Raw genomic sequence first — 14241 nt, 5'->3', positions numbered from 1 at the left:
GCCATTATGACATCTCAATGGTACTAGTAGGATATCTCAAAGATATTGTGACATCATAATGTTACTATCGTGGTGTCACAAGTGCATTATGACATGAAAATGGTACTAGCAGGAGATCAGAATTATATTGTGACATCACAATGTTTCAATTGTGACATCACCAGAGAATTATGTCATTACAACTGAATTGTACTATGATATCACAATGGTACTATTCTCTAGTCAAAATGGCATTATGACATCTCAATGGTACTAGTACGATATCACAAATACATTGTAACATCAAAATGTTTCTATTGTGGCATCACATATGTAGTATGACATGATAATGGTTCTAACAGGAGGTCCCACTCACATTGTGACACCACAATGGTTCGTTTCTGACATCACTAGAGAATTATTTCATTACAATTGAATTGTCCCATCACAATGGTACTATTGTGACATCAAAATTGTACTATGATTTCTCTAAGGAACTATTCTCTAGTCACAATTGCATTATGACATCACAGTGCTACTATTGTGACATCACTAGGGTATCAAGACATAACAATGGTATTAGTGGGACATTACAATCTTATTGTGACATCTAAATGGTTCGATAATGACATCACTAGAGAATTATGACATTACCATTGACTTTAGACATGACAATGGTACTATTGTTTTGTCACAATGGTATTATGACACCCCAATGGTAATATTAGGACATCACAAAGACAATGTGATTTCAGAAAGCTACTATTGTGAAACCGCAATGCTATTATTACATAACAATGGTACTAGGAGAACATCACAATCTTATTGTGACATCACAATTTAGTGATTTTGACATTACTAGAGAATTATAATATAACAATTGACTTGTGACATCACAATGGTACTCTTGTAACATCCAATGACATCACAATGATACTATTCTCTAGTCACAATGGCATTATGACATAAGAATGGTACTAGTGGGATATCACAAAGACATTGTGACATCACAAAGCTACTATTGTGACATCACACTAGAATATTATGACATTACCATTGACTTGAGACATCACAATGGTACTATTGTGACATCACAATTTTGCTATGACATCACAATGGTAATATTCTGTAGTCACAATGGAATTATGACATCAAATGATACTATAAGTATATCACAAAGACATTGTGACATCACAATGCTATTATTGTGATATCGCAAGTGTATTATGCCATCACAATGGTACTCATAGGACATCACAATCGTATTCTGACATCACAATGGTAGTAATGTGAAATGATAGTTGAAACATGATATCACAATGATACTATTTCTTTGTCACAATGGCATTATGGCATCATAATGGTACTATTAGGATATCACAAAGGAATATTCTGACACCACAATAGTACTAGTAGGACATCACAATTGTATTGTGACAATACAATGGTAACATTGTGACCTTATGACATCACATTGTTACAATTGTGACATCACAATTTTTTATGACCTCACAATGGTACTACTAGAATATCACAATTGTACTGCAAAATCACAGTGGTATTAATAGGCTATCATAATCGTATTTTGACATCATAATGGTTCAACTGTGACATCACTAGTGAATTATGGCATTACAATTGAATTGTGACATCAAATGTTTACTATTGTGACATCACAATTGTGCTATGATGTAACAATGGCATTATGATATTAGTAAGGTATTAATATATCACAAAGATATTTTGACATCACAATGCTACTTTTGTGACATCAAAGGGAATTATGATATCACAGTGGTACTAGTAGGACATAACAATTTTTATTGTGAAATCACTATGGTCCGATTGTAACATCACAATTGTACTATGAACTCACAATGGTACATTTCTCTAGCCAAAATGGCATTCTGATATCACAATTATGATATCACAGAGACTATTGTAACATCATAAGGGAATTATGACATCACAATTGTAAACTAGTAGGACATCACATTTGTATTTTGAAATCAGAATGGTACGATTGTGATGTCACAATATTATATTACAATTCTACCAAGATATCATAATGGTATTGAGACATCAGAATGTTACTAGTAACACATCACAATTGTAATATCACATTGCAATGTGTCTATTGGGCCATCACTACAGAATCATGACATTAAAATTGAATTGTGACTTCACAATGGTTCTATTAGGATATCACAAAGCAATTTTGACATCTCAATGCTATTATTTTCACATTGCAAGGGATTCATGACATCACAGTGGAATTTTGGGCTCATTTTTGTATACTGTCATATCACCTGTGAATAGAGACACTTTGACTTCTTCCTTATCAATTTGTACCCCCTTATTCTCCTTTAGTTGTCTTATTGCCCTAGATAGGACTTTGAGTACTGTATTGAAGAGATTTGGAGAGAGTGTGTAGCCTTGTCTTGTCCCCAAGTCCAGTGGAATTGACTTAACATTCTCTTCATTTAGTTTGATGTTAGCTATATACTATTCTGTATATAATCTGTATATATTCTATATATTCTGTATATATTCTGTATACTATCTTTACTATTTTTAGATACGTGCCTTTGTCCCTGCTCTCTCCAAGACTTTAAACAAGAATAACTATTGGATATTGTCAAATGCTTTTCCAGCATTTAAGAAAATGGTCCTGTTTTTTTTTTTTTAACAATTTGTTTATATGGTGGATTACATTGATGGATTCCATATACTTAACTGCCCCTGCATGCCTGGGATGAAGCCTACTTGGTCATGGTGGATAATATCTTTGATATGTTCTTGGATTTGATTTACAAGTATTTTATTGAGTATTTTTACACCATTGTTCATAAAAGAGACTGGTCTGAAGTTCTCTATCTTTTGGGGGATCTTTGTGGATTTATCAACGTGACTGTGGTCTTACAAAAGGAATCTGGTCATGTTGCATCCATTTCTATTTTGTGAAATAATTTGGAGAATATCATTATTTGCTCTTTGAAGGTCTTGTAGAATTCTGCCCCGAAATCATCTGGCCCTTGGCTTTTTTTTTTTTTTTTTTTTTGGTTGGTTGGGAGTATTTTGATGGCTGTCTCTATTGCCTTAGGCATTATAAGACTATTTAATATCTTTACCTGATGTTGATTCAACTTTGGTATGTGGAATCTAAAGAGAATTGTATATTTTATTTAGATTTTCAAATTTTGGGGCATATAGGCTTTTGACATAAGAGTTAATGGTTCTTTGGATTTTCTTAGTGACTGTTATATCTTTTTCTTTCAGACTATGTTGATTTGGATAGTGTCTTTCTGCCATTTACTTAGTTTGGCTAAGAATTTGTCTGTGTTTTTTTTTTATTTTCTCAAAGAACTAGCTCTTAGTTTTGTTGATTCTTTGAATTATTATCTGTTTCTAATTTATTGATATCAGCCCTAAGTTTGGTTTTTCCTAGTTGTCTACTCTTGCTGGTTGTGTCTGCTTCTTTTTTCCTAGGGCTTTCAGGTATGACATTAAGTTGTTTGTATGGGATGTCTCCAATAGCTTATGATGGCCTTTGTTGCTATTCAAACTCCTCTTAGGACTGCTTTCATTGCATCCCATATGAAGTTGAGAACTCTTCTATCAAGGTCTGTAAAGTATTCTGTTGGTATTTTGATGGAAATTGCATTGAATCTGTAGATTGTTTTTGGTAAGATGTCCATTTTTACTATGTTAACTCTGCCAAGCCAAGAGTATGAGAGATAGTTCCAAATTCTAATATCTTCTTCTAATTCTTTCTTCAGAGACTTGAAGTTTTTTTCATACAAGTCTTTGACTTGCTTGATTATGGTCACACCAAGGTACTTTATGTCCTTTGAGGCTATTGTGAAGGGTGTTGTTTCCCTAATTTCTTTCTCAGCCCTTTTATCTTTTGTATACAGGAGGGCTAAATTTTTTTTGAGTTAATTTTGTATCCAGCCACTTTGCTGATGGTGTTTATCATCTGTAGAAGTTCCCTAGTAGAAGTTTTGGAGTTATTCAGGTATACTATCATATCATCTGCAAATAGTGATACTTTGACTTCTCCCTTTCCAATTTGTATTCTTTTGATCTCCTTTAATTGTCTTATTGCTCTAGTAAGGACTTCAAGAACTATGTTGAAGAGATATGGAGAGAGTGGACAGCCTTGCCTTGTCCCTGAGTTCAGTGGGACTGCTTTAATTTTCTCTCCATTTAGCTTGATGTTGGCTATAGGCTTGTTGTATATTGCCTTTACTATGTTTAGGTATGTGCCCTTTATCCCTGATCTGATAATTTGACTTCTTCCTTTCCAATTTGTATCCCCTTGATCTCCTTCAACTGTCTTATTGCTCTAGCAAGGACTTCCAGCACTATGTTGAAGAGATATGGAGAGAGTGGGCAGCCTTGTCTTGTCCCTGATTTTAGTGGGATTGCTTTAAGTTTCTTTCCATTGAGTTTGATGTTGGCTATAGGCTTGCTGTATATCGCTTTTACTATGTTTAGATATGTGCCTTGTATCCCTGATCTCTCCAATACTTTGAACATGAATGGATGTTGGATTTTGTCAAAGGCTTTTTCAGCATCTAGGGAGATTATCATGTGGTTTTTTTCTTTCAGTTTGTTAATATGGTGGATCACATTGATGGATTTCCGTATATTGAACCACCCCTGCATACCTGGGATGAAGCCTACTTGGTCATAGTGGATAATATCTTTGATGTGTTCTTGGATTCGGTTTGCAAGTATTTTATTAAGTATTTTTGCATCAATGTTCATAAGGGAGATTGGCCGGAAATTCTCTTTCTTTGTTGAGTCTTTGTGAGGTTTAGGTACCAAGGTGACTGTGGCTTCATAGAATGAATTTGGTAATATTCCTTCTGTTTCTATTTTGTGGAATAGTTTGAAGAGAATTGGTGTTAGCTCTTCTTTGAAGGTCTGGTAGAATTCTGCTCTGAAGCCATCTGGTCCTGGGCTTTTTTTGGATGGGAGACTTTTGATGACCGCTTCTATTTCTTTGGGAGATATAGGACTATTTAGTTGATTTACCTGGTCCTGATTCAGCCTTGGTAAGTTGAATCGACCAAGAAAATTGTCCATTTCATTTAGATTTTCAAATTGTGTGGCATATAGACTTTTGAAATAAGTCCTAATGATTGTTTGGATTTCCTCAGTGTCTTTTGTTTTGTCCCTGTTTTCATTTCTGATTTTGTTAATTTGGATAGTGTCTCTCTGCCTTTTCGTTAGTTTGGCTAAGGGTTTGTCTATCTTCTTGATTTCCTCAAACAACCAGCTCTTGGTTTTATTGATTCTTTGAAATGTTTTATTTGTTTCTAATTTATTGATTTCAGTCCTGAGTTTGATTATTTCCAGGTGTCTATTCCTTTTTGCTCTGTCTGCTTCTTTTTTCTAGGGCTTTTAGGTGAGCCATTTAAGTTGATTATATGAGATGTTACAAATTTCTCCTTGAAGGCACATAGTGCTATGAACTTTCCTCTTAGTACTGCTTTCATCATGTCCCATAAGTTTGGGTATGTCGTGTCTTTATTTTCATTGAATTCTAGGAAGACTTCAATTTCTTTCTTTATTTCTTCCCTGACCCAGCTGTCGTTTAGTAGTGAGTTTTTCAGTTTCCATGTGTGTGTAGGCTTTTTACTATTTCTTTTGTTGTTGAGGTCCAGCTTTAGTCCATGGTAATTAGATAGGATACAAGGCATTATTTCAAACTTCTTGTATCTGTTGAGGCTTACTTTGTGACCAATGATATGGTCTATTTTGGAGAAGGTTCCATGGGGTGCTGAGAAGTAAATTCTTTTGTGTTTGGGTGTAAGGTTCTGTAGATGTCTGTTAGGTCCATTTGATTCATGACCTCTGTTAGAGATATTGTTTTTTTTTAATTTCTGTTTTGTTGACCTGTACTTTGTTGAGAGTGGGGTGTTGAAGCCTCCCACTAGTAATGTATGGGAATCTGTATGTGGTTTAGGTTTTATTAATGTTTCTTTTACAATTGTGGGTACCTTTGTATTTGAGGCATAGATGTTCAGAATTGTGATTTCTTCTTGGCAGAATTTTTCTTTGATGAGTATGAAATGACCTTCCTCATGTCTTTTGATTAATTTTGGTTGAAAATATATTTTATTTGATATTAGAATGGCTACACCTGCTTGTTTCTTAGGTCCATTTGCTTGGACCCTTACAGCTCTTTACTCTTACGCAATGTCTACATTTGTGACTTAGATGTGTTTCTTATATGCAGCAGATTGTTGGGTCTTGTTTACATATCCATTCTGTTAGTCTGTGTCTTTATTGGAGAGTTAAGTGATTTGATGTTGAGGGAAATTAATGAGCAGCGGCTGTTAGTTCCTTCTATTTTGATGTTGGTTGTGGTACTGTGTTTGTGTGCTTGCTCACTTTTAGTTTTCCTGTAGTGACATTACTTATTCCCTGTCTTTTCCTGAATGTCATTAGCTTTCCTGGGTTATAGTTTTCCTTCTAGGAGCTTCTGTGCCTCTGGATTTGTGGGTAGGTATTGTTTAAATTTTTTTTTGTCATTAAATATCTTGTTTGTTCCGTTATGATGACTGAGACTTTTGCTGGGTATAGTAGCCTGGGTGGACATCTATGTTCTCTTAGGGTCTGCATGATATCTGTTCAGGTCCTTCTGGCTTTCATAGTATCTGTTGGTGTGATTCTGATGGGTTTGCCATTATATGTTACTTGGACTTTTTCCCTTGCAGCTTTTAGTATTTTTTCTTTGTTCTGTATACCTACTGTTTATTATATGGTGGGAGAATTTTCTTTTCTGTTCTAATTTATTGGCTGTTCTCTAGGCCTATTGTATTCTTATAGACCTCTCTTCTAAGTTGGGGAAATTTTCTTCTATAATTTTGCTGAAAATATTTTCTGGGCCTTGGAGGAGGAAATCTTCCTTTTCCTCTATTCCTATTATTTTTAGGTTTTGCCTTTTCATGTTGTCTTGGATTTCTTGGATGGTCTGTGTCAGGAATTTTTAGATTTAATATTTTCTTTGATGGATACATCGATTTCTTCCATTGTGTCTTCCACACCTGAGATTCTTCCATCTCTTATAGTCTATTGGTTATGCTTACCTCTGTAGTTCCTGTTTTCTTCCCTAAGTTCTTTTTCTCCACAATTTCATCCATTTGTGTTTTCTTTAATTTTTCCAATTCTATCATCAGATCTTGAGCCATTTAATTGATTTCCTTCACCTCTCTGACTGTATTTTCTTATAATTCCTTCAGCTGTTTGTTTGAACAATCCTCTGTTTCTTTAATTTCTTTCAGTGATTTAAGTAATTCCTCTCTAAAGGCCACACATTGTTTGGCTGCAACTTCTTGTATTTCTTTAAGGATGGCCATAATCTGTTTGACTTTATCTTCCTCCATTTCTTTGCAGATGGCAATAATCTATTTGACTTTATCTTCATCTAGGTCTTTACGCATTTTATTTGTTTCCTCTATTATCCTGTTCATAAGCACAGATGTAAGGTCATCTTCTTGAATTTCATTTACGCTGGGTTGTCCAGGGCTGCTTGCTCCTGGATAACTTGTTCTAGGGATGCCATATTGCTCTGTCTTTTGTTGGTTGATATTTTATCCTGGCCTCTACTCATTAGGCTATCTTAGGTGTGGGGGGTTAGTTTCTGGTACTTCCTGGGATCCTGTGGTGGGTCGAATCCCCTTGACAGGAAGATGATTTTTCCCAAAGGAGGCCTCCTCAGCTTTTTGGGTATGGTCACTGAATGGCAGGTGTTTTTCAGGAATTGCCACAGCTCACCTCAGGCGTACAGACCTGAGTACTAATTGTGGCCTTTGTTAGTAAAGGGGGCTATCCTCTCACCCAGAGAAGTCCTGGAGACAGCTGCCCTGCTGCTGGGTTTCTTGATGTAAATTTAGTGAGCTGCTGCTGTAACCTGGGTGCCATGGGGTTTGGTCAGTTTAGTTAGGGATAACTAGTTGTCCCTTGGGGAAGTATCTGGGGGTTGATATCAGGGAACCCAGGCTTCTGGAGGTCTGACTTTGGAGCTCTCTTTCCCAGTATCCAAGTGGTAATCAGTGACACATGAGCACTACTCTTATGTGTGCAGCAAGAGGCTAGAGTCTAGAGCCTGTGTATAACCAGAAACTTTTCTGGAGATAGGTGTCCTGAGTTAGGGACAGATATTTCCCCCATCTTTGGGTTTTTTCCCAACAGAAAGACCCAATCTGTACTGTTGGGGGGGTGTAGTGTGCATAGGCACTTGTTTGCGAATGATGGCTCCAAGCTGGTGACTGGATAGAAACCTGGGAACTTTTTCCAAGAATATTCCCATATGTGGTGGTGGTAGTGGTGGTGGTGGGGTCAGCTGAGTGCTCTAAGCTGGGACCTGCTGTTTCCCTCCCTGTGGGGTTTTCTCCCTACAGGGAAACCCATCCTTTAGTGCCCTGGCACACACAGTTCTATCTGTGATGGAGAGTCAGTTGCCTGGGTCTGGCGGCTGGAGCCCCACTCAGGGCTGGCTGCTGTGCACCTGCAAGTCTATAGGACCTTTTCCAGGGATAGACTGGGTGACATTCGGTCAGTTCCACTTGCTTCCTTCCCTGTGGGGTTTTCTTGAGAGTGGGACTTCCAGTCTCTGGTACCCTGGGGTGCAAAGTTCAGGCTGGGAAGGTGATCAGGACAAGCTTCTCTGGTCTGTTTGCTTGAAAACCTTACTCCTGCCACAACAGCCCAGGAAATTTTCCAGGGATTAGTTGGGTACTCTGAGGTTGAACCGAATTTTTTTTTCTCATCATTGGGTTTCTTATCACCTGATAAACACAGTCAGTGGTGTTTGGAGGCCAACAGTTCCAACAATTTGTCACTGTGCAGTCTCTGTTACCCCGCTGATCAGTTGTAGTGCGTGATCAGCCCTTCCATCTGGGATCTGTTTTTAATTTTTACTGAATATGAGTATTTTGAATATATGCATGAATATGAGTATCTTGTGTGCCTGATCCTCATAGTAGTCTGCTGATGTGTTCAGAACTCATGAACTTATAGCAATTGATAGTAGTGGGTCCCAGTTAAACACTGACAGTTGAGCCCAATTATTTGCAAGAGCAGCAAGAGCTCCTCACTGCTGAGCCATCTCTCCTGCCTTATGTTGCTTATTTATGATCATCATTTACATTGCTAATATTTTCATCTTTCTATTTTTAGCTATTTAAACATGCATTGCCTTTTAGGAAGATCTTATTAAAGATACAGTTTAAGCTAGGGCATTGCAGATTTCTGGAAAATGAATACACAACTGCAGTGAATATATAATTCCTTGGAGAAGCTTCAGTAAACACTTCTCAGTTCTTTCCATCTTTTGTTTTTGTTTTATTGACTTTTAGGGGAGACTGTCTTACTATATAGGTCTGGCTCTCCTAGAACTCTTTGTATAGATCATGCTGGCATCCAATTCAATAAGATATGTGTCTGCCTCCTGAGTGATAGAATTAAAGGCATGACAGAATATACCCCGCTTGTTCATCATTTTTTGTAGTTATTAACTGTTCATAAATTTCTCTGATGTGTACTTAGTACTGTTCATCTGTTAATTTCTCTCTGTGTGTCTCTGTCTTTCTCTTTCTTTTTTGCTCCCTTCTCTCTGTTTGTCTTTGTCCACATTAATTGCCATGACTATTCCAAAGCTCTATCCTATTCAGATATGACACAGTTAAACTTCGTTATTCCATTTTCTTCTAAAATGACTTAGTGATAACATTAATACTTATTTTTTAATAGAAAAGTTTTAATCTTTATTTTAAACTATAGACTATACATGATTTAGAAAGGAAAGTGTACAAAACAATGATCAAAGAATAATCATGTGTTCTATGCCTTTTCTTTTGTCTGGTTACTCAGAAATATGATGTTATCAGCTATGATTATTGTTGCTTGCCACTCACATTATTTTTATCCATCTATTCACTATAGTCCACTTTCCCTTCCACAAATATATAAGCCCCACTTTTCATATACTGATATACCACATCTCTAAGCCCTGGTGAAAACATGATATTCAGTAACATGTTGTCTTTTGACTGATGTCACCCATCTGTTCACTGTCCCCTGATATCTACATCTCATTTGTTGCTAGATAAAATATGATGACTGTGTTTTTTCCTTCCACCTGTCTCATGACAGGGTCATGACCTACTTGCCCAAGTAACTGAAGATGATTCATACATCACTCAAGAACCCAACTAATGTCTAATTCATATTCATGACTTACAAACTAATGAAACTCCTTTAAAACAGGTTTCCAAAGTACACCTTTGGTTTTCCTTACAATCTAACCTTTAAGGTTTTTCTTCTCCCCTTGTTCATCTGATGCACAGCATCCAACTATCTAACACTGGCACTTCTGTGTCAGAAAATAAATGGAAGCAGCACTAGAATTGTACGATTCTATTGCCAATGAAGTATAAATTTATATTCTTGTCACTCTTTCTGTTGTACAAATGCATGGCATATTTTAGAATTCAGTGACCTTCAATGATGTGCATGTGAAATTCAGCCAAGAAGAGTGGGCTTTGCTGGAACCCTCACAGAAACAACTCTACAAAGATGTTATGCTAGAGACCTGTAAAAACCTCACTGCAATAGGTAAGACAGCAAATTTTCTTTCACTTTTAAAATAAGGAGACAAGTCTTACTTTGTTATTGATCCTTTTCTATGATTCCAATTGAGAATGAGGAGGAATGAGATGAATAAATCAGGCATGGTTCTAAGGGTCATAGAAGATAGTGATTTAAGTTTTGCTTTAAAAATAATATGATATTTCCAGTAATATATATTTTCTGGTACTCTATTTTAGGCTACAATTGGGAAGACCATGCCCTTGAAGAACATTTTCAAAGTTCTACAAGTAATAAAAGGTAACTTTATGTGCACACTGATACAGATATGAATCTTAAGAAATTTTAATGTGTCTTGGAAGTTTGTTTTTTGTTTGTTTGTTTGTTGGCTGCTTTTTATTTTCTGTATTTGAAATAGTTTTTTTCTGTGTAGCTGTGGTTTGACTTAGACTTGCTTGTTAAACCAATGTGATCTCAAAATCACACAGATCTGCCTGCTTCTGCCTCCACAAATGCTGGGATGAAAGGAATGTACCAGCACACCTGGCTGTGTCCTCGAGGTTTTAAAGAAAAGCAACAGTGTAAAAAGAGCACTGCTTTAAGTGTACTGATGATCATTAAAATCTCACAATTCCATGTACCTCAATGTCATGTATCTGATTTAAATCATATGGAAATTACAGCTACTGAGTTGAACTGCCAATCTGTTTAGTCTCATTATATCTACTCAGATATTGTAAGAGGTATATACATTGAATAGGTGAGCAGTGTGTGTTCAAAACCTTCTAATAAGTAAATATGTCATAGTACAACCAGTGTTACTCATATTCATGCAGTAACATTGTAAAGTTTAGAGAAAGGAGCAGCTTACGAGAGTCAATATTATTGTTGTGGAGAAACCTTAATCCCTATATGACATGTCTATGATGAACAAAAAACAAACTGTGTTAATTCAATGTAGGAATCTTTTATTATTCTTGTAATTTAATAGGTATATCATATGTCACAATGTTTGTAAGACACATGAGCATAGGGATATTGAAAGAAGCAGTGTATCTGTCTTTCTCCAAGAACAAGTGATATTGTAGTAGTCCCCATTTTGAGTAGATTTTCTGACTGTGATGAATGGTTAGTGTTAATTGGTTTTGCAACTTCACTGTGAATTCATCAGCAAACTCATACTGCTGAAAATACCTATGAGTAGTAGGAATTTGGAAATTCTTCTGAGTGTCCTGCTCACTTCTTAAATGAAGTGACATTCATACAGTACAAAAATTTGTGAATGGGATTGCTGTGGTAAAACTCTGAATTCTTACAATAATCTTCATATATTTGAGAAAAGCTCTTATAGAAAAATGGTGCTATAAAAGTGAACCACATAACAAATCCTCTTACCATCACAGGGATCTTCAAAAATAACCATAATGAAGGCGAACACCAAGAAAGTAAATAAAGTGATAAAACTTTAAAATTTTATTCGTCTTTACCATTAAATTATGAAATTACTTCATATAGATAAATATATTTATTAGTGTAATGAAATGACTGTGGTAAATCTTTCACATGTGCCAATTTTCTTTGCAGGCATGAATACAGTCATACTGGAGAGAAACCCTTTAAATGCACTCTATGTGGTAAAGCCTTCCCCTATATCACTGTTCTCATACGGCATAAAAGAACACACACAGGAGAGAAGTCTTACAAATGTAATCAATGTGATAAAGCCTTTGCAAAAAAAGTCATCTCATGTGGCATAAAATAACACACACTGGAGAGAAACCTTATGAATGTAACCAGTGTGGTAAAGCCTTTGCAGAAAACAGTAATCTCTTAAACCATAAAAGAACACATATTGGAGAGAAACCTTATGAATGCAACCAGTGTGGTAAAGCCTTTGCAAAAAACAATACTCTCATATGGCATAAAAGAACACACACTGGAGAGAAACCTCATGAATGTAACCAGTGCGGTAAAGCCTTTGCACAAAACACTCTTGTCATAAGACATAAAAGAACACACCCTGGAGAGAAACCTTATGAATGTAACCAGTGCAGTAAAGCCTTTGCAAAAAAAAAAAAAAAAGTCATCTCATAAGCTATAAAAGAACACATACTAGACAGAAACCTTATGAATATACTCAATATGATAAAGCCTTTGCACAGCAGAGTAGTCTCTAAAAACATGAAAAAACACACCGTGAAGAGAAGCCTGGTGAGGGTAATTAGTGTGATGAAGTTTTTGCATATAACAGTCATCGGAAACCACACGAATATACCTATGTGGCAAAGCCTTTGCACATAACATCTCCTAATACATAAAAGAACACATACTGGAAAGAAGCTGTCTGACTGTAACCAATATAAAAAATCTTTTGGACTTCAGAATCATCTTCACATTCATGAAAGAAATCCTAATGGACAGAAAGCCTGTGAGTGCTTTTAACAAGGTGAAACCATTCCACATTTGTATAATCTTCATCATCATGAAAGGATTCATACTGGAGAAAAAACTTATAAATATGTTCAAATTGTGAGGCCTTGCACAAATCTAGAGTCATCATCATCATAAAAGTATCCTTACTGGAGAGGGATTCTGTGACTATGAGAAATATGGAAAGACCTTTGTGATCTTTGGTCTACTGAGATCCAACAGAACTGAAAAACTAGCTCAATGGAAATTACTTCCCTTTTCTGAAGGGGAAGGGGAAAGGGAATAGGGGCAATAGGAATGGAGGGTAGTACTCGGGGAGAGGAGGGAGGGGAGATTATGATTGGAAAGTAAATTAAATAAACTTATTTTTAAAAAGAATACAATGAATGGTAAAATCAATTACATGCAAAAGTATTATATAATGTGTTTAGGGAAGACTTATTGATAAACCTGATTCTCAACATTTACTGTTTTCAATTGCCTCACTTTATACAAGAAACTTTTAGTCCAGTGGATGAATATGTAGGGTATGGTGAACTAACACCAGCCAGGAAGTTCTCTGAGAGTATCACAACAGTGGTAACCTGTAGAAGTTTCTTTGTGTACATATACCTATTGTTCCAGGGGTACTGATAAACATCACAACCCACACTAAATTTTGATATATGAGGGAGGAGGCTTTCTTTTCCATGTATGACAGTGCTTCTGGCCTAGATGTGTAATCATGTCAAGGGTGAGTTTTCTCTGCCTGACTTCATCTGGAGAGTGTCTTTAGACATCAACACCACTCATCAAATTTGATAGACGTCCTTTGACACAGATCCCTGATAACTCTCCCCTCCCTTCAAATATAGGATAATTTGGTTCTGTGTTCTTATTATTATTCATATACTAGGAATGTGCTGTTTAATGCAAATTGAGCATCCTTGAATTGCCTAGTATTAAACAATTATCTACACCTATACTTGGAGCATCGCAGGCACTCCCCAAGGGATATAAGCCTCTGTTTTCTCTTTTCTAGAATTAAAGTTGAACTTACTTTCTGAGGTGGTTCCCAGAGTGGCTGACCACTGTTATGCTTGTGGGCTTTCCAAGCTTTATACTACTCATCTTCTGCCCCTCATGACTTCCTGGGCTGGTGGGAAACAGCCCTCCAGGCAGCAAGAGAATCACATTCTCTTAAATGCCTGTGATAAAATGTTTTAGACTTCATAGCATTTCAAATTT

At 36.3% G+C, this 14241-nt stretch overlaps 1 long non-coding RNA gene across 1 annotated transcript; it reads left to right on the top strand.

Moving 5' to 3' along the window:
- The first annotated feature begins 10449 nt into the window (after positions 1 to 10449).
- LOC132651309 (uncharacterized) lies at positions 10450 to 13978 on the top strand. Its single transcript, XR_009589056.1, has 3 exons — positions 10450 to 10611; positions 10824 to 10884; positions 12169 to 13978. It is a non-coding gene; the product is annotated as an uncharacterized LOC132651309 (long non-coding RNA).
- The last annotated feature ends 263 nt before the right edge of the window (positions 13979 to 14241 follow it).

This window comes from Meriones unguiculatus, assembly GCF_030254825.1.
Source record: "Meriones unguiculatus strain TT.TT164.6M chromosome 13 unlocalized genomic scaffold, Bangor_MerUng_6.1 Chr13_unordered_Scaffold_45, whole genome shotgun sequence".
Lineage (NCBI taxonomy): Eukaryota > Metazoa > Chordata > Mammalia > Rodentia > Muridae > Meriones > Meriones unguiculatus.
This window is presented reverse-complemented; position numbering and strand designations above follow the sequence as displayed.